Source organism: Equus caballus, chromosome 16 (genome assembly GCF_041296265.1).
Source record: "Equus caballus isolate H_3958 breed thoroughbred chromosome 16, TB-T2T, whole genome shotgun sequence".
Classification (NCBI taxonomy): domain Eukaryota; kingdom Metazoa; phylum Chordata; class Mammalia; order Perissodactyla; family Equidae; genus Equus; species Equus caballus.
In genome coordinates, this window is record NC_091699.1 from 74,187,050 (window position 1) to 74,210,520 (window position 23,471).

At 38.8% G+C, this 23,471-nt stretch overlaps 1 protein-coding gene and 1 long non-coding RNA gene across 2 annotated transcripts in view; one reads left to right on the top strand and one right to left on the bottom strand.

The window, feature by feature from the left end:
- KCNH8 (potassium voltage-gated channel subfamily H member 8) overlaps positions 1–23,471 on the bottom strand; it is a 338,704-nt gene that overhangs the window by 264,299 nt on the left and 50,934 nt on the right. The gene's annotated exons all lie outside the window — the stretch shown is intronic.
- On the top strand, positions 432–23,333 carry LOC111768409 (uncharacterized). The gene is made up of 3 exons (XR_002800755.2): positions 432–652; positions 20,667–20,734; positions 22,054–23,333. It is a non-coding gene; the product is annotated as an uncharacterized lncRNA (long non-coding RNA).

Consider the following 23,471-nt stretch of genomic DNA (forward strand, 5'->3'; position numbering starts at 1 on the left):
AGAGAGAATCCAAGGAGGGACAAACTTGAAGGAAGTGTGGTTCAGCTCACCAAATAGCAGTGAAGTCTGCTGGTATGGCCAGGCTGCAGATGGTCTGGGCTGTTGGGCAAGCAACAGGCCGCCACTCTAGATGAGAGTGCAAGCGAGGAGCAGGTGATCAACAGCTGATACCATGGGTGTGAGTGATGGAGGTCCGGGTGCTGGCGAGAGGAGGAGGGAGGGCGCAAGTCATGCGTGGCTCTGGTTTTTGTGTCACGAGGGCTGCGGACAGGTTATGGCTAGGCTAAGGCTGCAGGTTTGCAGAGGGCCTGTGGTTTGGGCTCGATGCTGGGGCAGGCTTCACCGGATGTCCTCCCACTCACGCCACCAATAGGTCTAAGAGCAGCTTCCTCCCACAGTGTCCCTCTCGCGCCCTCTACTGGAATTCCGTTAGCACAGAGCGTAAGTGCTTTAGGAGCTGAGGCACAAATTGGTAACTGACATAGTACCCCAGCCCAGTAAAGGAGACCTGGATGGGACACCAACTGCACCTACTAATACCCACTCTGCACAGTTTCTGCTTCTCGAAAATAGCGGTAACATCCAGTATACAAAGTTGTTGTGCAGATTAAGTGAGATTTTGTACAGCACCAAGCACAGTGCCTGGCATACGGTAAGTAGTCAACACATAGTAGCAACTGCTACTGGTCGTTTCATCATTGCCTGTGATACCAAGCAATGAAGAGCATTCACAGAAATAGCAGGTTGCCCCTCTCCACTTCTTTTTAGAAGTGCCAAGCATCCAGCTTGCCTCCAGCACTGCTAAAAAGAGAGCTAACTGGAGACCAGTCTGCCCAAAGTGGTAGACGTCGGAGTTCCTTCTTAGGTTTCTTAACACGTCATTTAGTCCCAGTAGGTGAGGAAAGTAAAAAATCCCTAGATGAGGAAAGTAAAGCTCTGCTAGCCTTTTTTCAGGTGAGCAGAACAGACCGGTAAAACTAAGCTATGTTTCTAGAAGGTGCCATACTGTTACCTCGTTGCAGTCAAACAAAGCTCAGGCAGTTTCGTGGTGAATCTCTCCCTGTGTAAAGGTTTAGCCTTACCTCTACATCCTTCCACACTTTTAATCAGGGGTTTATATTAAGATGACATTATCAAATTTTTAGATTATACAGATTGAAGCAAGAACTCATATAGATAGAGGTGGGATAGAATAGCATTAAGACGATTTGCATTATCCAATAGTAGCAAAATAATTATGAAAATTTTAGTCTTATTAATTATGTTACCATTGTGGCAATACTTACTGGGCTTTTACTCTGTGCTAGGACGGCACTGAGGCATGTGACCAGAGTTATCTCATCTAATCATCCTAACAACCCTGGTTTACTGTTGTCTTCATTTACGAGATGGGGACCCGAAGCTCAAGAGGGGAAAATGACTTGAGCAACATCACACAGCTGTGGTCAGTCAGCGCTGACCCTGATCTCTCTGCCCCCAGAGGCTGCGCTCTTGATCACCACAGTACATTAGAATCAGAGACACGTGGCTTTGAAGCGCGGCTCTGCTCTGCCATTCACTGATTGTAAGAGCTGGAGGAAGTTGTTTAAACCTCTTCACTTCTCTCATCTGTAAAATGAGGAATAGTAGCATTTCCCACTGAGTCACTGTAAAGATTAACTGAAACGATATTGGAAAATACTTGAGAGAGTGATAGCCATGTAAGAGTTCAGTAAAATGGTAACTGTGGCTAATATTAGTAATTATCATAGTTGAAAATAAAATAGCAAAAATCCAGAGTCAGAAAGGTTCTGCCAACTTTGCCTAATGGTCCCAAACTAAAATTAGGCTATTTATTGGAACAAAGGCAAATTCCTGAACATGGGTTCTAGAGACAACACAGTTCGAGTATAAGACCTGGCTAAACGGCCAAGGTGAAGGAGAAATTCATTTAACAAGTATTTATTTATTGCACCTACATTTTGCAGACACTATTCTAGATGCTTAGGAAACAACAAAAATAAAAGAAAATTCCAGCTTTCATTGAGCTCACTATTTTGTGAGAAGGATAAAAAAACAAACACGGAAATGCATAGTTTGTCAGAAAGTCATAAATGCTATGGATACAAATTAATCAGAGGGTTGGGATAATATATTGGGGAGAGAGTGGTTGGCAGAATCTCCCCTGATAAGGTGGGTATAGAAGTGAAGGCAGTTGAGGGAGTGAGTGTGGGTGGGCAGGGCAGAGGGAAGAGTGTTTTAATCAGAGGGAACTGCAAGTACAAATACAATGGGTTGGAGGTGGGAGCTCATGGGGCATGTTGGAGGAACAGTAAGGAGGCACGGTCCCTAGAGAAGACTGAGTGAGAGGGAGAGGAGTAGAGGCTAAAGTCAGAAAGAAGGCAGATGACAGTGAGGAGCTTGCAGACCATGGTGCATTTTGATTTATGTTCCTGCTGCTGTGAGAACAGACTGTTGAGGAGCAAGACAGGGTGGTGGGAAAGCTGTCTGTGCAAGTGAGAAGGATAGCCTGGACCACAATGGGAGCAGTGGAGTTGGCAAGAATTTGTTGGATTCTGGAAGCAATTTTAAAGTAAGGGCAGTAGGGTAGCTGATGCTTTAGTTGTACAATGAAAGAGAGTAAGACGCATCAGGATGACTTCAGGTTTCTGGCCCGAGCAATTGGAAAAATAAAGTCTCACGAGACAAAGACTGGGGGGTAGGGAGAACTCTTTGGTGGGAGAGGATAACTAAGACCTTGTTTTTTGGTATTAACTCTGAGATGACTACTAGCCATCCACAGGGAGAGATCCAGGAGGTGGATGTACAAGGGTCTAGAGTTTAGAGGAGAAGGTGGGTCTAGAGGTACAAATTTGACAGTCCTCAATGTATGGATGTGTTTGAAGCCTTGGGACTGATAGGATCACAGAAGAAGTTCATGTGGATGGAAAAGAGGCCAGTTTCAAAAAGGGAGCCCTAGGAAACTCTGGTGTTAGAGCAACAGACACGACTGTGACGTTCTATTGGGTTCAATACAGGAGAAGACACTCTTTAATTTAAAATGGAATACATTGCTCCCAAAGATAAAGAGTTCCTCTTCCATGCTCACAAGCAGCGCCTGTTGACATCAGTCAGGGATACTGTAGGGATCCCTAAGCTGGGTGGGAAGACGGAGCACATGACCTCCAAGCTCAAGGCCATCAATATAGAAGATAATCGGCTAGGAGTCGAGAGATCCGTAGTTACAGGCCTGCCCTTAGCTTGCTCTGTGGCCTGAAGCAACTCATGAAACCCTCTTAAGTCTTCAGTTTCCTCCCTGATAAAATAGAGGAGTTAAAATCTTCTCCTGAGAGCTAAAGGTCTCTAATTACCAGGTATCCATTTTTGTGCTATTTAACCCAGATGTTATAAAACCGAGGTATGAAAAAAATCCAAGATGATTTAACAAATCCAATGAGTTGCTGATTTGCTCAAAATTAATTAATTAGATTCTTGGAATCTGACAAAGGCAAAGCCTGTCCACGTAGTTCCTGAGTTATCTTGGCCAGAGCTCCTGTTCCCCCTTCCATCCTGAAATGGCACAGCTCTACTGCTGTGATAAGCCATGGCAGAGGAAGAAAATTTCACTCATATTCCATCAACTTGAGCCTTGACCATGAGAAAAGTACAGTGCTGGATGCCTTGGGACATGTGAACTGGGCACCTACAACCTAACCACTTCTAGTGAAGGGGTGAAGAAAATCGCTACCAAAATATCCATAGTGCTAGTTTCAGAAAGGCCAAGGAGGAGAATGGACCTTCTGTTGGAGAGTTGGGCTTAGACAGAAAAAGCTAGGATTCACGCTGGGGCTTAAAGATGAGTAGGGTTTCCAGGCATGATGAAGAATAGGAGCTTTGGAATCCAATAGGCCTGGGTTCCAAACCCAACTCTATCAGCCATTAGCTATGTGCATTTTGGTAAGATTCTTTACTCCTATACTCAGGTTAATACCTTCCTCTTAGGTTGGTTGTGATGAAAGATGTGATAATTACATGCAAGAGACTTAATATGATACCTGGCATGTGAGAAGGAATCAATAAGACGTAGTTTCTAAAATCTAGGTAAAGGAGGCTACTGGAATCCCAAGAGAAGGCAGAACATGAATTAAGTTGATGAGTCGAGTATCCCCTGATCTCCTTGATCTTCTCACAACCTGTCTTTCTAATCTTATTCTGGCTTCTTTCCATCATGACTTTCCTGGTTATCATACGGAACTACTTACCATCTTAAGTATAATTTATATTGGCACTGTGTTTTCCGAAATTCATACACTGCCCAAACAAATTTTGCCCTAGCTACATAACATGTGTTCTATTATTTGCCTCCATTTTTCCTTAGATTATCTGTTTTCCCTTAATATATTGATTTGATTAAAACATTTCATATCACAATTTTGAATGGAAATCTAGCATTACTTTCTGTAAGGTGAAGAGAACTAAAAGACAAATGCAATCTGAGTCCCGTTTTTGAATTACAGTTACTGTTGTCTGCCATCGTCTTTGAGCCTGGGGCCCTACTGGCTATGTGTGAAAGAACAGGGGGAAGGAAGAGGGATAGTTAACTGGCAAGTATAGCAAGGGATTAAAGATACATTAGCATGAAATTGAGGACTTTTTTTCCTGAATAAAAGTATTGAAAGCCAGTTGGAAAGAGAAAACTTTCTCACCTTGTGGTTCAATATCATTTTATGTCACGTCTGTAAATTGGGCACATCAGCAGTGGTACAGAGCCTTTGAGAAACGTCGCCTTGGTTCACGCCATCCTGCCTTCTCTGCTTATCCTAATACTTCGTATCTTTCAATGCTCTCTCAAGCTCTGCCTCCTGCACGGAGCCTCCCCTGATCATTCGAGTCAGCTGTAAACTCCCTGCCTTTAAATCAAAGTACTTGTGTTAAGAAAACCCATTTGGAAATAAATCACACACTTCCTCATGACATCTGTTCTATGACTGTCATACTGGCACTTTGCTCTTGCATTCTTATCATTGTACATGTTTTTCTTACCCTTTCCCCAATATAAGTCATGGTGGGTGGGGACTCTGTCTTTTCTGCCCACATTATCTTATTCACGCAAACCTTGAAAATGATAGGCATGTGGTAGATATACGTAGAGTAAGTGACTAAAACATGCAGTCAATGAGAAGATCAAGTATTACAGCTGTATTGGAGAACTGAGGCGATCTGGCTGAGGGCTGAGAATAGTGACATTAACCAGGCGTTACTGAAATAAAAATACAAATTTTCTTGAGATAATTTTGGTTTCATATTACTGTGAAAAAAGTAGCTGTCAGCACTAATATTAGAAACTCATCATGTTTCTGGGGTCTAGCAGTAACAGGGTTCTGTCCAGGTGGCGCTGTCAAAGGAATCCACCATCGTATTCCCGCCAAGGTCCTTTATTTTTATCTCTCAATTGACTCACTAAGAAATGTGAATAAATCCCATTAGGATAGATCTAAATGCCCAGTTTTTCTTATCACTTTTTTTTTTGCTGATAGGTATATGAAATTTAACCTGCTATAACACTAAAACAGCCATTTCACAATGTGTCAGAATCTACCACAGTGGAATTTCAGAAGTATAAAGACAATCTTGAAGAAAGGAATGTTGAAAAAAAGAGTACCATACAAAAGAAGGTGAAATATTAAAATGAATTCTCTCGTATGGTACACTTCAAATGAGATTGGAACGCCAAATAGAAAGCTTTATTCAACCCTGTGGTAGGGCTCTTGCATTATTTTCTACTAAGCCCTGTGTACTAATCAGGACATTAATCGTCACATAGCTAGGCGTACAGTCTGAAAGGATATGATTTCATTTTATGCATTTGGGTAATGTCACTTTAGAGAAAATCAGATAATAGGAAAAGAAAGCAAGTAGATGGAAAAGGGATTGTCGTTGAGAGCCTGGCGCTGCTGTCCATCTCCATCCCTCTCTCTCCATTTTTAAATGCAATGGCAAGTCTCTTCACTCATCAAATGTTAAAGGCTTTCTTAGAAATACATGAGAGATTCTAAAAGGACCTTTTGTTAGAACTGGGAGGCATCTTGGAGATTGCCTAGTTCAAAGAAGATATTGTACAAACAAAGAAGAAAACCAGAAATGAGTGTAAATCGTCTAAGGTCACTTAGTTACTCTTGGCAAAGCGAAGTCTGGAACACAGGCTTCTCAAACTAAATCTCTAGCCTTGGCCTATCCAGTGCCTCCCCTAAGAATTCTCTTCTTTGAGCTCAAAGCCTGAGGCTTTCCCCCCATTTCAGCCCAGGCTGCAACAATAGTGAGCAAACAGGAGTCTATGTTACACAGGTGGTGGATAACGCATCAGATACCTGCATGTCTTTCACTAACGGTTTTGCCGGGTCTTTAGTGAGCATATGGCTTGTGAATGTGACTGCTCTCCTTGGCAACTGGAGTGAACAAGTGGCGCTTCTCTCAGGTCTCATGCTACCACTGACAATACGCCTTCCTATAAGCACTTCTTGTTTGGAAGCCAGTGGAGGAAGCACTGCTTTGTACTGAGAGCGCAGGTGAAGACGCGATCATTTGCTTACTTCCGAGACGGAGATTTCAACTCCTGGATAATTTAAGACAGTCCACATGACTGGTTGGAATGTCTTACGATGTAATAGCCAATCTCTGGGTAAGTGTTAAAGAACCTCCAAACTCCCAAAGACTAAATTAGCTTTGCTTACAAGAACCTACTCTATTTTAAAATGGAAGTCTTTCCTTAAATTTATCAGCATTACTTTCGAGATGAATATGCTTCCTCGGCCTTAGGAAGCGCAGTGACACTGTGCTCAAGAAATACAGATGAGTCTACTAACTGAAAAAAAAAGCGTGTTTTCGAGATTTATTTTCATTAGTAAATGAACTTTTAAGCACTAAAGAGATTATTGGTTTACTTGTGATGGCAATCACAACAAACCTTTTTAAATAAAAAGGCGTGATGCTTTAAATACCAAAGAAAAAGCTATCGCCAGAATAGCCAAGGGAAGGAGTTGAGAAAGTAGAAATACATATAAATATGTTTAAAAAGTCCTAGGGGTTGGCCTGGTGGTGTACCAGTTAAGTTTATGTGCTTTGCTTCAGGAGCCCGGGATTCATCGGTTCGGATCTGGGGCACAGACACACACACACCACTTATCAAGCCACGCTGTGGCAGGCATCCCACAGATAAAACAGAGGAAGATGGGCACAGATGTTAGCTCAGGGCCAATTCTCCTCAGCAAAAGGAGGAGGATTGGTGGCAGATGTCAGCACAGGGCTAATCTTCCTCAAAATAAATAAATAAAATAAAAAGTCCTTTCTTTCAGGAGCCACTTCCCTGCTACTGCAAGTCTCAAGGACTGAGTAAAAATTAGCTCTGCCCAAAGCAGACTGTGGTTCTGTTTCCTGAATAAGGAAAGTATGGGAAAACACCCTTTGAGTCCCCAAATTTTGAAGATCTGATGTCTCTTGATCCCTTGCTTTAACTCTGTGCTCCTCCAAATGGCAAATTCAGTTCCCCTTTTCCCAACTCCCACTCATAAAGAGGACTCTAGTACAAATTGGGAAAAACAAATTTCCTTTTGGGACTATTATCAACATCTGCAAAAACAGGAAGAAGACCACCTCCTCCATGAAGCCTCCTTTGACTTCCTTTGTGTCCATGGATCTCTCCCATCCTAAACACCTTCTAAACGTGTGCTGAGCTCTATAGAGCTCTTTTCTCCAAAAGGATTGCTAACTTCTGAGACTAAGAATTATAATTTATACTTATTATTTGTGCCTCGTGGTACGCAGCAGTGTATCAATACAGACAAGTGTTCAAGTCATACTGAGCCGACTGAGAATCGCGTGTCACTCTTTTCAATATTACCAGTTCTTGAAACGTGTACAAATGAGTTCGGGTGTTAATTTAACTATAAAGAGAGAGCGAATTTACACTTTGGTAACACCCAGACAACTTCTGGACAGATACCACTCACAATATTTTTTATAGACTGAAGATGCACAACAGGAATAAAAATAATGACATTTGAAGCATTAAATGTGTACTCTCTTGAGAATAAATACAAAGAATAAAATGTCTCCTTATGAGTAGAAACATAACGTAGAAAATTTCCAACTGGGAAGATTTCACACAGCTCCTTTCCTACAGCATCGACTAGAGGAGCAAATGACATTTGCTCAAACTGAGACGGAATCTCGGGAAATTAATTTCTGTCGCATTTAGCATTTGACTCAACTTGTGGGACAAGCAGATAAACAGGTGAAGGTTATACACGCTAGAGTTTTATTAAATTCAGCTGTAACTAGTTTCTTATTTTAAAAAATCTTAGTAGAATTGCCCATTGATATTAAGTACACTGACTATCCTGAACTACGTGTAGAAAAAATAACCCTGAAATCATACCAATTACGTTAAAATTTCACGCAAGAACCTCCCCCCATTTTGGTATCCAGAACACACCACGTTGGCAACGTGTAATATATCTAGTGTTTAGATTTTTGGTGAGAAAAGCCAATAGACACATGAGACAGCTGCTCACAGCATTCTAGACACAACTTGGCATATTTCAGGACATGCAAATGCTCATTTATACGTTAAATGAGTCCAATTACACATTGGACTTATTTCGTCACTGGCATAATTCAGCTGTCTATTTGTGCATATTGGTACAGAAAGGGACATAATAAAAATACATGCCTGCAATGCCTATTTCTGAGAGTCTCAAAAAGCTTCACAGACATTAACAGATCATTTTGTATTATCATAAAATAATTAAGGGGGAAGCATTAATTTTTTCTATTTTCTTAGATACGACATTTAATGTAATAGTACAGCCAAAGACTATAATAAAAATGTAGGCACAGAGACCTGCTTCTATATTCTCAAAAGAGGTGCTTTATTTAGTAAAATTCAATATAATTTACTTATTGATTCTTTCATTCACCTCATGAGCATTTTTTTGAGCACCCACTATGTGCCAGCCGCCAAGTCTAAAGAGCAGAATAACACTGTCTTCACTAAGTCTCGTATCTTCCTCTCGAACTCACCACTATGTCTAAAGACCACTTCTCACTGCTTGTTTGAACATGCCCTCCTGTAGCACTGTTGCTAAAACAGCTTCCTTCTTGACCTGTTTCTTTGGCAGACATGATCTCACACTTTCTTAGCTCTTCTCTTACCCCTAATTATTCCTTGCCTTTGATACTTTTCTCGCCTGCTGTCCACTCATCAATTTCTTTATGTCCCCAAAGGTTCACTTGTTGGCCCCCTCAGTTGTTGTTTCCTTCTCTATCCACCTCCATCCTCACTTAAGTTAGCAACACTCAAGTCTCTCCCTCAAGACCCAACTTGTTCATGGATTTTCAGGTTTGCATCTTCAACTGCCTGCCAGACAGATCTGCCTGGATATAACTCAGGCACCTTGAATCCCCATCTCAAAAACCCAACCCAAGATTTCTCCCAGCACCCCACTCCCTCACTTCTCTATTTCTTCCCAGGTTTTCCATCCCGATGTCTCCCAAATTATCTGCCATATCTGTCTGATTTCTCCCTGAAATTTCCACCTCCATATTCAGTTTGGATTTTACCACTTGTCTGTCCCCCTGACATTCATCCTCTGGGTGATTTACCTAAAACTGAGGGTGATATTACCCCCCAGGGGACATTGGCAATGTTTGAAGACAATTTTTGTTGTCACAAGTGTGTAATGCTACTGGTGTCTAGAGAGTATAGGCCAAAGATGTTCTCAAAATCCTCTAACAAACAGTACAGGCTCTTCCCCAACCCCAACAATGCAAATAATTTTCTGGCCCAAATGTTAATAGTGCTGAAGTTGAAAAACCTGATCTAAACTAAAAACTGAACTTGTCACTATCCCCACCACCACCTAAAATAATTTCAATAGTGTCTCAAGATTCAAGCTTCTTGAAAGCCCATGGAAGTCCCTGCACAACAGATCCCAGTCTTTCACTCCAGCTCATCTCCAGCCCATGATGCCCTTCTCATCATGTTTCTGCAGCACAAGTTTGCTTATAATTCTCCACTACACATTTTATCACCTTTGTGCCTCTGTTCATACTTTCCCCACTTCCTGGAATATCCTTCCCTCCCTTCTTTTATGTGGTTAATTTTCATCCATCCTTGAAGACCTTTCCCAGAGGTCTTCCCTGACACCATTCCCCCTCGCCAGCACTCCCAGGTCAGATTAGATGCCCCTTCTCCGTGCTCTCACAATGTGCTGAAGACACCTTGGTCGGAGCATCAGCAGGTGTTTTTCAAATCATCATGTGTGTCTATGCCCTCTGTGTTCATACATAAGGATGGCGTTTTATCAGTTTTCTCGGTACCCCCATGCCTGGCTCGGAATCAATCAATAAACATTTGTTGAAATGAACTAGAAAAGTTAAGTGGAGAGTAACTGTATTTACTTAAGGATGAGAATTTTACCAGCATAAAAAGTAACTCTAAGAAATTATTTTTCTAAGTTTTCAGAAAAGAACTCATTTTGCCCAAAACTGGTGACATACACGCAGAAATCTCCTAGCCACACTGAAATATATTTATTGACACTGAATCCCTGCATTAGACGTAAGTAATTTACGATCAGGGCCAGGTCTTTGTAGTCTTTGCCAATGAAATATGTCAAAAATATACACTCATTAAGTATTAGTGGAACATATGAATGACTGTGTGGATGGATAGGTGGGTGGGTAGATAAACGGATCTATAATTTAAACACTGTATTCTTTTGATCTCTCTTTTGGCCTTTTTATTTTTAAATGACCATCTACTCACTAATAAGATTAGGAAATACTCCTTGTACCTCATTACTTGGTCTCCTTGTATATATACTTGTCTTTCGTTTTGACAAGACTCAAGAAGACCAAGGGAAAAGACTTCTGGGAACATTTGAATGAACAGTTCAATATGGTTGAAGTTCATTAACAAGCATCTTGATTTTGTTTATAATGAGTGAAGCTAAGATCTCTTCCAATCTCTCATTTCCAGTGGAGTGTGATTATCCTCTCCAATACCAAGTTTTTCTCCCAACTAGTTTAAAGTGTTTGGTTAAATACTTTAAAAAAATTATTTTGGCCAAAATATGAATTTTAAAAGGAAAGAAAACCTGACACCATTTGTGTGATAATAGTGTTTTTTGTTTTTTTTAAACTCCCATTCAGAACTCTATTCCTCTTTATTTGTGGAACAGGGTGCTATAGTTAATACTATCATTTGCAATTTCAAGTCAACTGGTAGTAGACAGCTTTGGGGGTTTCTATGCAGCCACCTCTATAACTGTTCCATTATAGAGAGGGGTGGCTCCACAGCCATGTTTAGCCAACATAACTCCATTTCCAAGATCACAAATGATTATGACAAAAAGGAGAGAGAGAGAGTAGCAGCCTCAGTTCACAGTAGAATCCAGTTCCTGGAATGACCTTCTCCCCTTCCTTTATCAGGTTAATTTTCATGTATCCTTTAAACATGAGCAGGGAGACCATATAATTTATCATGCAAATCAGGCTATATTTAAAAGTGAATGGGAGCAATAAGATGATTAAATTATATACTTTTTAAAACACCTAATTAACAATTGAGGCCGGCCCAGTGGTGTAGTGGTTAAGTTCACATGCTCTGCTTCAGCAGCCTGGGATTCACAGGTTAGGATCCCAGGTGTGGACCTACACACCGCTAATCAAGCCATGCTGTGGCAGTGTTCTACATACAAAATAGAGGAAGATTGGCACAGATGTTAGCTCAGTGACAATCTTCCTCACCAAAAAAAAAAATATATATATATATACACACACACACACACACACATAATTAACAACTGATAGTTTGGTTTTAATATATTGGCAAACCAATAAGAAGTTCTATTCAATAGCTATTTTCAAAATAAATTTCTTCCTATAAAGTAAAAATAGCACATATCTTCTATAATAAAACTTTAAAATACTTCTTCACCTGATATGAACATTAAACATAAGCAATGTTCACTTCCAGATTCTGATAGTTGTACTGATTTTATCAGAGATTGCCTTTGATTTAAAGAAATACATACTCAAATAGTTAGGAATTTTTATTTTTATTTATTTTTTTAATGGAAGTATAGTTGACATACAATATTATATTAGTTTCAGGTGTACAACACAGTGATTCAAGATTTATACACATTACAAAATGATTGCAATGATAAGTCTACTTACCATCTGTCACCATACAAAATTATTACAATATTATTGACCATATTCCCTATACTGTATATTACATCTCGTAACTTATTTGTTTTATAACTAGAAGTCTGTACTTAATCTCCTTTACCTCTTTCACCCATCCTCTCTTTCCCCTTCCCTCTGGCAACCACCAGTTTGTTCCCTGTATCTACGAGTCTATTTCTGTTTTATTTTGTTTGTTTGTTTTGTTTTTTAGATTCCACATATAAGTGAAATCATATGGTATTAGCCTTTTTCTGTATCTGACTTATTTCACTTAGCATAATACCCTCTAGGTCCATCCATGTTGTTGCAAATGGCAAGATTTCATTCTTTATGACTGAGTAATGTCCCATGGCATACACACACACACACACACACACACACACACACACATATATGTATATCACATCTTTATCTATTCATCTATTGATGGACACTTAAGATGCTTCCATATCTTGGCAATTGTAAATAACACTGCAATGGACATAGAGGTGCATATATTATATTTTTTCAAGTTAGTGTTCTTGTTTTCTTCAGATAAATACCTGAAGTGGAATTGCTGTATCATATAGTAGTTCTATTTTTAATTTTTTTTTTTGAGATTTTATTTTTCCTTTTTCTCCCAAAGCCCCCCAGTACATAGTTGTGTACTTTTAGTTGTGGGTCCTTCCAGTTGTGGCATGTGGGATGCCACCTCAGCGTGGCCTAATGAGCAGTGCCATGTCCACGCCCAGGATTCAAACTGGTGAAACCCTGGGCTTCTGAAGCAGAGCGCGTGAACTTAACCACTCGGCCACAAGGCCGGCCCCCCTATTTTTAAATTTTTTAAAGAACTCCATACTGTTTTCCATAGTGACTGCACCAATTTACATTCCCACCACCAGTGCACAAGGGTCTCCCCTTCCACATCCTTGCCAACCCTTGTCATTTCTTGTCTTCTTGAGAAAAGCCATTCTGACAGGTGTGAGGTGATATCTCATTGTGGTTTGTATTTACATTTCCCTGATGATTAGTGATGTTGAGCATCTTTTCATGTGATTGTTGACCATCTGTATGTCTTATTTGGAGAAATATCTGCTCAGGTCCTCTGCCCATCTTTTAATCAGACTGTTTGGTTTTAGATATGGAGTTTTATGAGTTCTTTATATATTTTGAATATTAACCCCTTATTAGATATCATTTGGAAATATTTTCTCCCATTCAGTAGGTTGTATTTTCCTTTTGTTGATAGTTTCCTTCAGTGTGCAAAAGCTTTTCAGTTTGATGCAGTCCCATTTGTTTATTTTTGTCTTTGTTGCCCTTGCCTGAGGAGACAGATCCAAAAAGATATCGTTAAGACCGATGTCAAAGAGCTTACTACCTATGTTTTCTTCTAGGAGTTTTATGGTTTCAGGTCTTACATTTAAATCTTATTTTTGTATATGGTTAAGAAAGTGGTCCAGTTTCATTCTTTTGCATGTGGCTGTCTGGTTTTCCCAACACCATTTATTGAAGAGACTGTCTTTTCCCCATTGTATATTCTTGCCTTCTTTCTTATAGATTAATTGACCATGTAAGCATGGGTTTATTTCTGGGCTCTCTTGTCTGTTCTACTAATCTATGTGTCTGTTTTTGTGCCAGTACCATACCATTTTGATTACTATAGCTGTGTAGTATAATTTGAAATCAGGGAGCATGATACCTCGGGCTTTGTTCTTCTTTCTCAAGATTGCTTTGGCTACTCATGATGTTTTGTGGTTCCATACAAATTTTAGGACTTTTTTCTAGTTCTGTGAAAAATGCCATTGGTATTTTGATAGGGATTGCACTGAATCTGTAGATTGCTTTGGGTAGTATGGACATTTTAACCATATTAATTCTTCCAATCCATGAGCACAGTATATCTTTTTATATATTTGTGTAGTCTTCAATTTCTGTCATCAATGTGTTACAGTTTTCAGAGTACAAGTCTTTCACTTCTCTGGTTAAATGTATCCCTAAGTATTTTATTCTTTTTGATACAATTGTAAATGGAATTCTTTTCTTAATTTCGCTTTCCGGTAGTTCACTATTAGTGTATAGAAATGTAACAGATTTCTGTATATTAATTTTGTATCCTGCACTAACTAGGAATTTCTCAAAAAGGATTGTAAAGCCCTACAAAACTTTACCAAGAGAAATAAGTTTAGAAACAACAAAAAAAGTATTTATGCACATATTTAGGTACTTTACACGGGTTCTTATCGTATCCATCTCTAGTGTCATGTCACTAGTATTATTTTGAAAATGCATTCTTTCAATATGGTCCTATTATTTTAAATTTTTTATAATTACCTGCAAACTTCTTCAAAGATGCATGTTACAGATAATACATAAGAAATTATGGACATTTTACTTGACCTTTCCTTGTACGCCATAAAATTTTTACTGAAGAATTATTCTCTCTTTAAGTGCTAAGTTACCTGGTAAGCAAAAAGCGAATCACGTTACATAAAGTATAATCTCAATTTTAATATTTTTATATTGAAACATGTGACTACTCTTATAGATACTGAGTTTTTTTGCTTTTATGTATAACTTTCTTTGCCAAACATTTCTCTATAATACACCAACAAGTCATCTATATTATGATTCTTTGGAATGTTTAGCCAAATTTAAATATTTCAAAATATATAAACATATTCGACCAAAGAGAGGAACGCCCACAAAACATTCTTCTCAAAACTCATGATATTCCAAAGTGCAATTATAAAATTCCGAAATTAAGTTTTTTACACCGGTTGAGCTCTCATTATTTAATTTGTTTAGTTTCTTCTTTTGTAAGAATCCATTTCAATATGTTCCTGTTTGAAAGCATTGTTTGCAATAATTACATTTTGCTACGTATTGCAAATATGAGTATTTTTGCCACTTCATTCTTTAAATACTTTGGTTCTAAATTTCTAATCACTTTTGAAGAAAATGGAAACAGAATTTGAGCTGGACATGGGTGCTTCTTCGGCAAATTTGCATCTTCTGGCGGTCATGTGGTGAGTGACAAGTCTACAGTCCGCATAATGGGTGGTAATATCAACAAACTTTTTGTGCAAGTTACATGTTTATCATCAACTTTCTTAAATAACTGTAAATTCAGTACCTAATATTTCATTAAATATTGATTTCTTTTTGTTCTGTTATTGCTGCCAAAGGGGTTTTTCCAAAATAAAAAAGATTTTCCAAGCCATGCAATATAGTTGTAGACTTAAATCATACAATGAATGACAAACACAACTACAGACTCCTCTGTAGAGCAGGACTGTCCATCCCTTATTTTCCAGACACATTTTCCACACCATGAGGAAAATTTCCCACTAACCCCAAAACCTGGCAGCTTTGTGCATCTGGCACAGAAGGAGTTAGTGGGTCCCAGTCACCGAGTTCTGAGAGCCCTCTGTCTTATCAGCAAGCACAAGGCATGCAGTCTTTGAAGGGATGTTGGAGCTGAAAAGGGTTGAGAATAGAAAGACAGGCGTGTCGGGTCCTTGTCTTTCAGATTTAACCACAAGTTGAAGTGAGAAATCTCTTCATTGCACGTGAGTCTTACAAACTACTGGACCAGACTATGGCAGAAGCCTCAAGCAAAGCCCAAATCCATCAAACCCAACCCAGCTCATATTAACAAAATGAAGAATAACGTGTCCTTAACAACTGAAAAACCTGGATAGATGCTAAATCAGATGGAATGACAGTACAACAGGCATAAGCCAGGCAAACCGAGACATGTGGCATATGGTCACCCTCCTCAGGGGGCCTGTTTGCACTTCCAGCTCTAACTCAAGAAGGACATTTTTTTTTTTTTAACTTGGTTCTCCTAACTCACTAATTTGGTGCAGGAGATATGTTAATGAAGTTGATATTGCCAGCTTTTATCTTTAAAATTAGTGATGAATCTGTCAAACCCAATGAATTGACCTCTCGTTTTGTTTTATTTTGTTAGTGTTATTTTGTTTTTAGATGGAAAGGACTTAATGAATTGTTTTCAGGGAAATATAAATTAACATCCAATGGTTTTGATCTAAAATATGAAAGCAATCAACTTGTTATCCCCTGAGTAACAATGTAAGTGATGCATTTAAAAAGAAAATAGGATGGAGCTTAGTGAAGAGAAAACTCATGTTTCAAGGTGGGAGACTTGAGCTCTCATGCACTTATCCTGTCTTGCACTGAGGATTTAATGGACAACATTAGTGTGGACAGCTTTTCAAAGCCCCAAGAGATTGCTGAATTAATGTATGTGGCCCAGGGTTTGTGACATAAAAATTCAGACTTGAATAGGGCATCCATTAAGAACACAATTAAGGGGAATTGTGCTATGTAGCATCTGGTGGAGTGTTGTGTTAAAAAATGTTAGGTTTGTATTTAATTACTTTCCCTCTGTCACTCACTACTATCCTTTAACATTGCTAAACCACAGTTTTCTTATCTGTAAAATGGCCCAGCTAATCTCCTTGGGGAGAGAACGTGAGATTAAATGACACAACATCACATAATTGGTCCATAAAAAATAGTTGTTGAATTTTGACTATTGAAAACTAATTAGATAAAAACAAAGAATGAGAGCAAGACAACATAAACACATCATGATGAAAATGTTGTTAGCAGCATACATGAGTATCTAATATAATTTAAGAGAATAATCATTACTTCTATTTTCATTTCCATACTTGAAAGTATCCCAATCATTTATTATGCTTAACTTGAGGATATAAAGTTAGTTAAACAGCACAACTTTACGGGTAGAATTTCACCAATGAAATCTCACTGTACTGTGAATGGTTTGGGAAACTTCGTGTCTGAATGTTTGTTTTTTTAATTTATGGGCTAAAACTACAGTTACTATAAATTGACCTTAGTACATCCTGTAGGGTTAAACCAAACCTAGAGCAAAAATTAGTTGATAAAGATGAAGCTGGACTAACAATTAAAAATTTAAAGGCCACAGGTAAAATTTAAAACCATAATTAGCTTAAGATCTCACTGATTATACTCTGATAAAAAAGCATTCTTCCAGAAGGAAAAAAAAAGTGGAAACCCCAAAGGTGTACGTAATAAGAGCTTTGCAACTTTGCTTAGGTGCCATATTATTTAAATTATCAGTAAATTCTAAAGATGTGCCACCTTTCTTACAGAAGATAAAATTTTAGTAAACTTTATTCATTTAATACATTTTATTAATTATTCCTTAATTATCTTTAAAAATAAAACTCTACAAGTTATTTGTGCTTGCTATTTGATCTGGACGTATTTTTGAACCACATTTAGCAAGTTTTCAAGATCATCTTTTATATCATCTTTTATATTCTTGGGCTTTATCTTATTTTCTACTTTTATTTTTTGTTATTTCATTCTTATTTCCTCACCCATTTATTGTTTTTTAAGTTTTTTTATGGAAAATCATTTTAATCAGTTATTTGTATCTCTGAAAGCTGCCTTGTATTAGTTTCTGGAATGATATAAGGGACAAATTGATCAGTTAGCTTTTTTCTTTTTTAACCAAGCCTAATAATTAATTGAACAAGATACTATATTCCTCAGTTTTAGAATAAAAATGTGTACCAAGATTCATATCACATGAGCATTTATAGCAAAACAGTTTAAAAAGAGGTCTTACTCTGAATTTCATTAACTGTGGCACTAGATCATGAAATTAGCGGAACGAAACCCAGTTCATCAGGACAGACAGAACCGCTCACTTTTTAAATTGAAACAGTAATATTACATCACACACTACTTTGTTTTACTACCACATCTGTCATTTGTCAATAGGCTCGTGGTGATTTACACATTTTACTGAATACAGCATTGTTTATGAAAATAAGAGAAAACTCCTTATAACGAGAAACTTTAGGTACCCATTGCTAACAGACTTTTAAAATATAAATCTTTACGTAATCTATTTTTGCAAGTTTTTCTTTTTTTAAGGAAGATTAGCCCTGAGCTAACATCTGGGGCCAATCCTCCTTTTGCTGAGGAAGACTGGCCCTGAGCTAACATCGGTGCCCATCTTCCTCTACTTTATATGTAGGATGCCCACCCCAGCATGGCTTGACAAGCGGTGCATAGGTCCACACCTGGGATCTGAATCTGCAAACCCCGGGCCACCGAAGCGGAGCCTGTGAACGTAACTGCTGCACCATGGGGCTGGTCCCTCTTTATGTAATATATTTTTATGTAAGAATATAAATATGGATACACAAATGGTTTCCAACAACTAAAGACTTACGCACATTTCTGCTGTATGAATTACACAAATAACAATTTTTATTCAGTAGCTATAAGAACTTTTAATATTGCAACCTGAGAATACGTATTTACAAATTTGAGGGAGTGTTCTTTTGTTAGATGATTGAAAAGATTGCCTTTTAGGGCGTGATGTCCTTTGTTTCTCATAATGATTTATGTAACATTAGTGAATTGCTTCGAGAATGAAGGTTTGTTTGCGCTCTGACATTTCTAGAACTTATTGTTCTAAAAGCACCCTGTCAGATGAAAAAGAGAGGGTAGAATTAAGCTCAGTTTAGCACATAACATGATTTATTTCAACCTGATTAGCGATGAACAACTATCAGACTTCATGCATTAGTAAAATGACACAATACAATGAATGCAAGAACATTCGGTGTGGTAAAAGCTAAATATTTGAAGGGAGGGTAAAAAAAGCCTTCACAACGTCAAGCCATCCCTTCCTACAGCACATTTCCTATTTTATAATTTTCTGCCGTAAACATGAGGCTGATAATAGGCAGATGTTGGCCAGTCAGCCTGTCTTTGTCACCTATTCACCTGTCACTAGTCACTGCTTTGAGGTTCTCATTACTTTGTGGCTTTTTCAATGGGCCTTGACTGGGATCCCTCTCTTCCCATCTCTCTTCCCTCCATATTTTCTGAGATGTGTCTTATTTCTGCAGATCCCTATTCTCAACGAGACGGCTAATTCATCTCAAAAGCTATGGCATACTCAACGGGATTCTACATTCTAAGAGATGCCCTAAAAACCAAACATAGTGTATTTCCCTGTGTTAGGAAAACATCGAAAACATCACTGGGGAGTGGGATTGGCGTTGGTTGTTATTGTTCTTTGGGAAAGTTTGTTGTTCTTGGCTTTGGGGGTCACTATCATATTAATTGCGCTCATGCACAAGATACATCCTTATTTCTGTAATGTTTAAAGGAAGCCTAACTTAGAATCACAATAGCCTATAAATCTTAGTGCTCATTATTTATAGAAATTCAATTCTCCACACATTCTCTACTGGCCATACGAAAAGGTCTAAATCCTTTTTATGGCAAGATGGAGCCCTGTTACTTCCTCAGCTTTGTTTTGTGCTACAGCCAAGCCTTCCCCACTGCAGTAGCCCTGCACTGCCATGTTGCTTTTGGCCTCACAAATTTGCTCTACTTGCTTAGAAGACTCCCATACCTTTACCTCCCAATGCCTCCTATTCAGGGCTGGCTTAAGAATTACCTCCTTGGAGAAACCATTTCTGTCCCTGCCTTTGTTTCCCATTATATCCTGTGCCTATACATACTTCTGTCATAAAGCTCAGCAATGATTGTCCCTATTCGTTTACTTATTAATTTTCCTGTACTGGGTGTTAAGTACCCTAAAGATTGGAATGGTTACTCATTCACTCTGAATCCCTATGATGGATCTTTATGTTTGGCACATGGCGAATTTATTGGTGAATACTCAATAAATGTTTGTTGATTGGAGATGAATGAAAAACTATTGTATGTTTGGAATTAATGCAGTAGTCCTCGACCCAGCCTTTCCAATAACCTTTCCAATACCTTGCTGCATGGTGCTTAAATAGTGCCTTGACACATAAAACCCTACTCAAAAGCTTTCAATAGCTCCCCTTTGCCAAGTGAGTAAGCATCAAATTTGTGACATATGCTGTACAAAACTTTTTTTAATTATTTGTGCCCTCAAATAACTTAAAATCCAGTTGAGAAAATAACTCAAGTGAGTAAAATAGAAATAATGTCAATAATAACAGTAAAGTTTTATACAATACTTATTTTGAACCAAATACGTTTATAAACACTTGACATATATTAACTCATGTAAGCCTCACAATCCAATTAGATAGGAAGTCTCATTATCTTGTTAGAGGTGAAGAAACCAAACCACTGAGAAATTGCCTGACTTTCCCAAGGTTGTAGAGGGAGGAAGTGGCAGAGCTGAGTTGAAGCCAGGCAGTCTGGCTCCAAAACCTATGTTCTTCACTACTGCACATATTGCCTCTAAGAACATGAAACATAAAGGCCTCCATGCCCCTACAAAGCTGCAGGACTGACTGCCAAATGGCTGAATGGACAGCTGCTGTAACTCTAGGGGAGGGCCAATGGCTCCATGCCAGGTAGATTTGCAAAAACTTGACAGGAGAGGTGAAAATTGATTCAAATTGACTTTTCAGGATTGGATTTGGCAAATCAGAGCAGAAGAAGGCCTCACAATGGAGAAAACAAAGATGAGTAAATACAGGTATGTTGTTTGAGATATAATATTAGAGAGTATGTAGGGCAAGATGTAGGGGGGAATGAAATTCTAAAGTCAGTAGTTCAAAATCTTTCTAATTGACCCTAGAAGTCATTAGGAGAAATGGTCCAGGAGAAACGAATATAGCATTGCTTCAGAATAATAATCTGTCAGTGGCTTATATAGCAAAATCAAGGGGAAGATACTGGAAGCAGAAAGCTCATTAAAACACTATTTACAGGTTTGGACAGAAGTGACAGGATCCCTGTTTTACTTATCACTTCTTTCCTGTAAAAACATTGTTTAACTTCAAGTTGGGAAATCTGGGTTTAAATTTTACCTCTGCCATTCATTAGCTATGTTCAAGTCACTAGAGGCTTAAAGTGTCATATTTCCTATCTGGTAAACTGAGATTGTTAAAGGATCATTTTTTTAAAAAGATAAAATCTCCTACAAATTTGCAGGGTGCAGGTGCCAAAGATTATATTAATTTATTAACTAATGAGATAACCAGCCAAATGTTACAACTAACTCAAAGAAAAATCCTAAAGAACCATAGACATAGGCAGTAAGAAATGCTGAAACGAACTTACAAATAGACTAAAAACTGGCTTTCTCCATGGTGGAAAAAGTGTCTGTCCTCACCAGACAAAATGTATTTGTACATCTATGGATAAGAATCATTTGCACCCTTAGTTATCTATGCTTTACAGAGTTGTACACAGCTCAAAGACAATGAAAGGTATAGAGACCTCCACATAATCAGATAGCAGGAAGAGCACGTTGCTAAAGAACATCTGGTTTCTGAAGACATTCAGAAATTTTGTTTCCATTTCAAAGTCTTTCATTGGGTAAAAGGGTCCATTTCAGACACTGATGTGAGTGTTAGGTGAGAATATTAGTGATATTGGACCAGAAGAGGAATTCAAAATTCCTAACACGTGGAAGTAGGCGGTACTTTCTCTCTCCTCACCCCTTGAAGAGTACCTACTCGTTTTCTCAACATACATGTGAGCTAGAAGATTCAGAAAAGGAACAGAGCTGTCTTTCATGAGGATTAGGCATATGTAAGTCTGTCCAGCCCCTTCTGGGCAGTAGGGGAAGATAATAGCTAAACAAGGGGCAGACTAGGGGTCTCTTGGGGAAAATCTGGCACAAGAAAAGAAATGTGGGCATGATCGAATAAGCCAGACTTGGCAATAGGATCTTTTGTTTTGAGTCAGAGCACTTTGCTACAAGAAAAATAAACTAACTTAAGCTATCTTAATTTAAAAAAGCAAACAAACATTTTCTCACTTTCTATCTTTCTAACATTTGATGGAAAGATATCAGGCTTGGCAGAATCTGCAAGAAGACTAGAGGAAGATGCAAACTGAAAAAAGAAAAGGAGGACACGGAAGATCTGAGCTAAAGGATCAAAAAGCAGGCAAGTCCAATTACAAGACTCCAGTGCTTCTGCAAGATGTGACCACTGCTATAAACCACTGCCATCCGTGCTGGACCATGGCTCCTAACCAGCCCTACTTTCCTGGTCACTAGCTCCAGAATCAACGTCTCAGGCTGCAACATCTAATTGGCTGAGCTTGGGTCACGTGCTATGTCCCGGCTCCTGGGGAATTCTCAGGAAGATGGAGCATCGTTCCCTTTCACTTTTGTAGTGAGAGGCAAAACACTGCAGCACACCAATCTGATACTCAGTGGTAAATTCCGCCCAAATACAAAGGGAGCAATAGGTGCTCCACTGTCAAATGATAGAGCAAACGTCTAGAGCTGTCTGCGTGTTGAGACACACGGGAGCTTCTCTGTTCGGTATGGAGAATAGATGGGCTAAGACTCCACATCTGATTTATCTACTCTGTCAGCGTGAAAGTACCTTGAGGAAGAAGAAGGCTGTGGGAATCTAGGGGGAAAAAAGCCCTACTGCCAGAACCAAGCAGTTCTGTTGTGGTATCCCTTCTAAAAAGGCAGAACAGGGCAGAGAAAGGAACATTTCACAACTAGTAAAAGGAATGAACACGCTGGAGCCTTGGAACCGCAGGAGGCTGGGCAGGGCCAGCGAGTGGGTACAAGGGTAGGTGATGACAGCGGGGAATAGGCTTGGGGGTCAGGGAGTTCCCTGGAAGCCTCAAGCTGGCAAAAGAGGATGTAAACGTTCCTATGATCATAGCTGGTGAGGCTCAGGGAAACACTTGATTATAGGAGTTACTGGCATTTTCCCCTAAAATATACCATGTCTTATTAATCACTTTTACTATCACTTTCAGTTTTGATGACCTTCCTCATAAAGCTTTTAATCTACCCTGAAAGGGGGCCTCCTATTCCTTTTTATCTAACTTTTTAAAATAATTGGACAATCTCACCTCTTAACAAAGCATTCCCTGACCTAAACCAACCCATATTGTTTTCTCCATTATCTAAATTCTTAACGCTTTTACCACACAATTTAGTACTTAAAATCAACTACTGTCTATAACCTTCTCTAGCTGTTTCTGACCCATAAGACTTGTCTCTCCAACAATGTGGGGCCCTCTGAAGAAACTGTATCAACAGACTTTGAAATTCCCTAACTCTATAATAGATGCTTAATAAACACATCTTTCATCAAGGGTTTGATCATGATGGAGTGGAAAGAAAACAGAAATGAGATGGTCTGGATTAAGCCCGTCCCACAATGGTTATGGGATAAACTGTTCCTTCAACTTTTGGTCATTATTTCCTTATCAATAAAGAAGGGACAATAGAG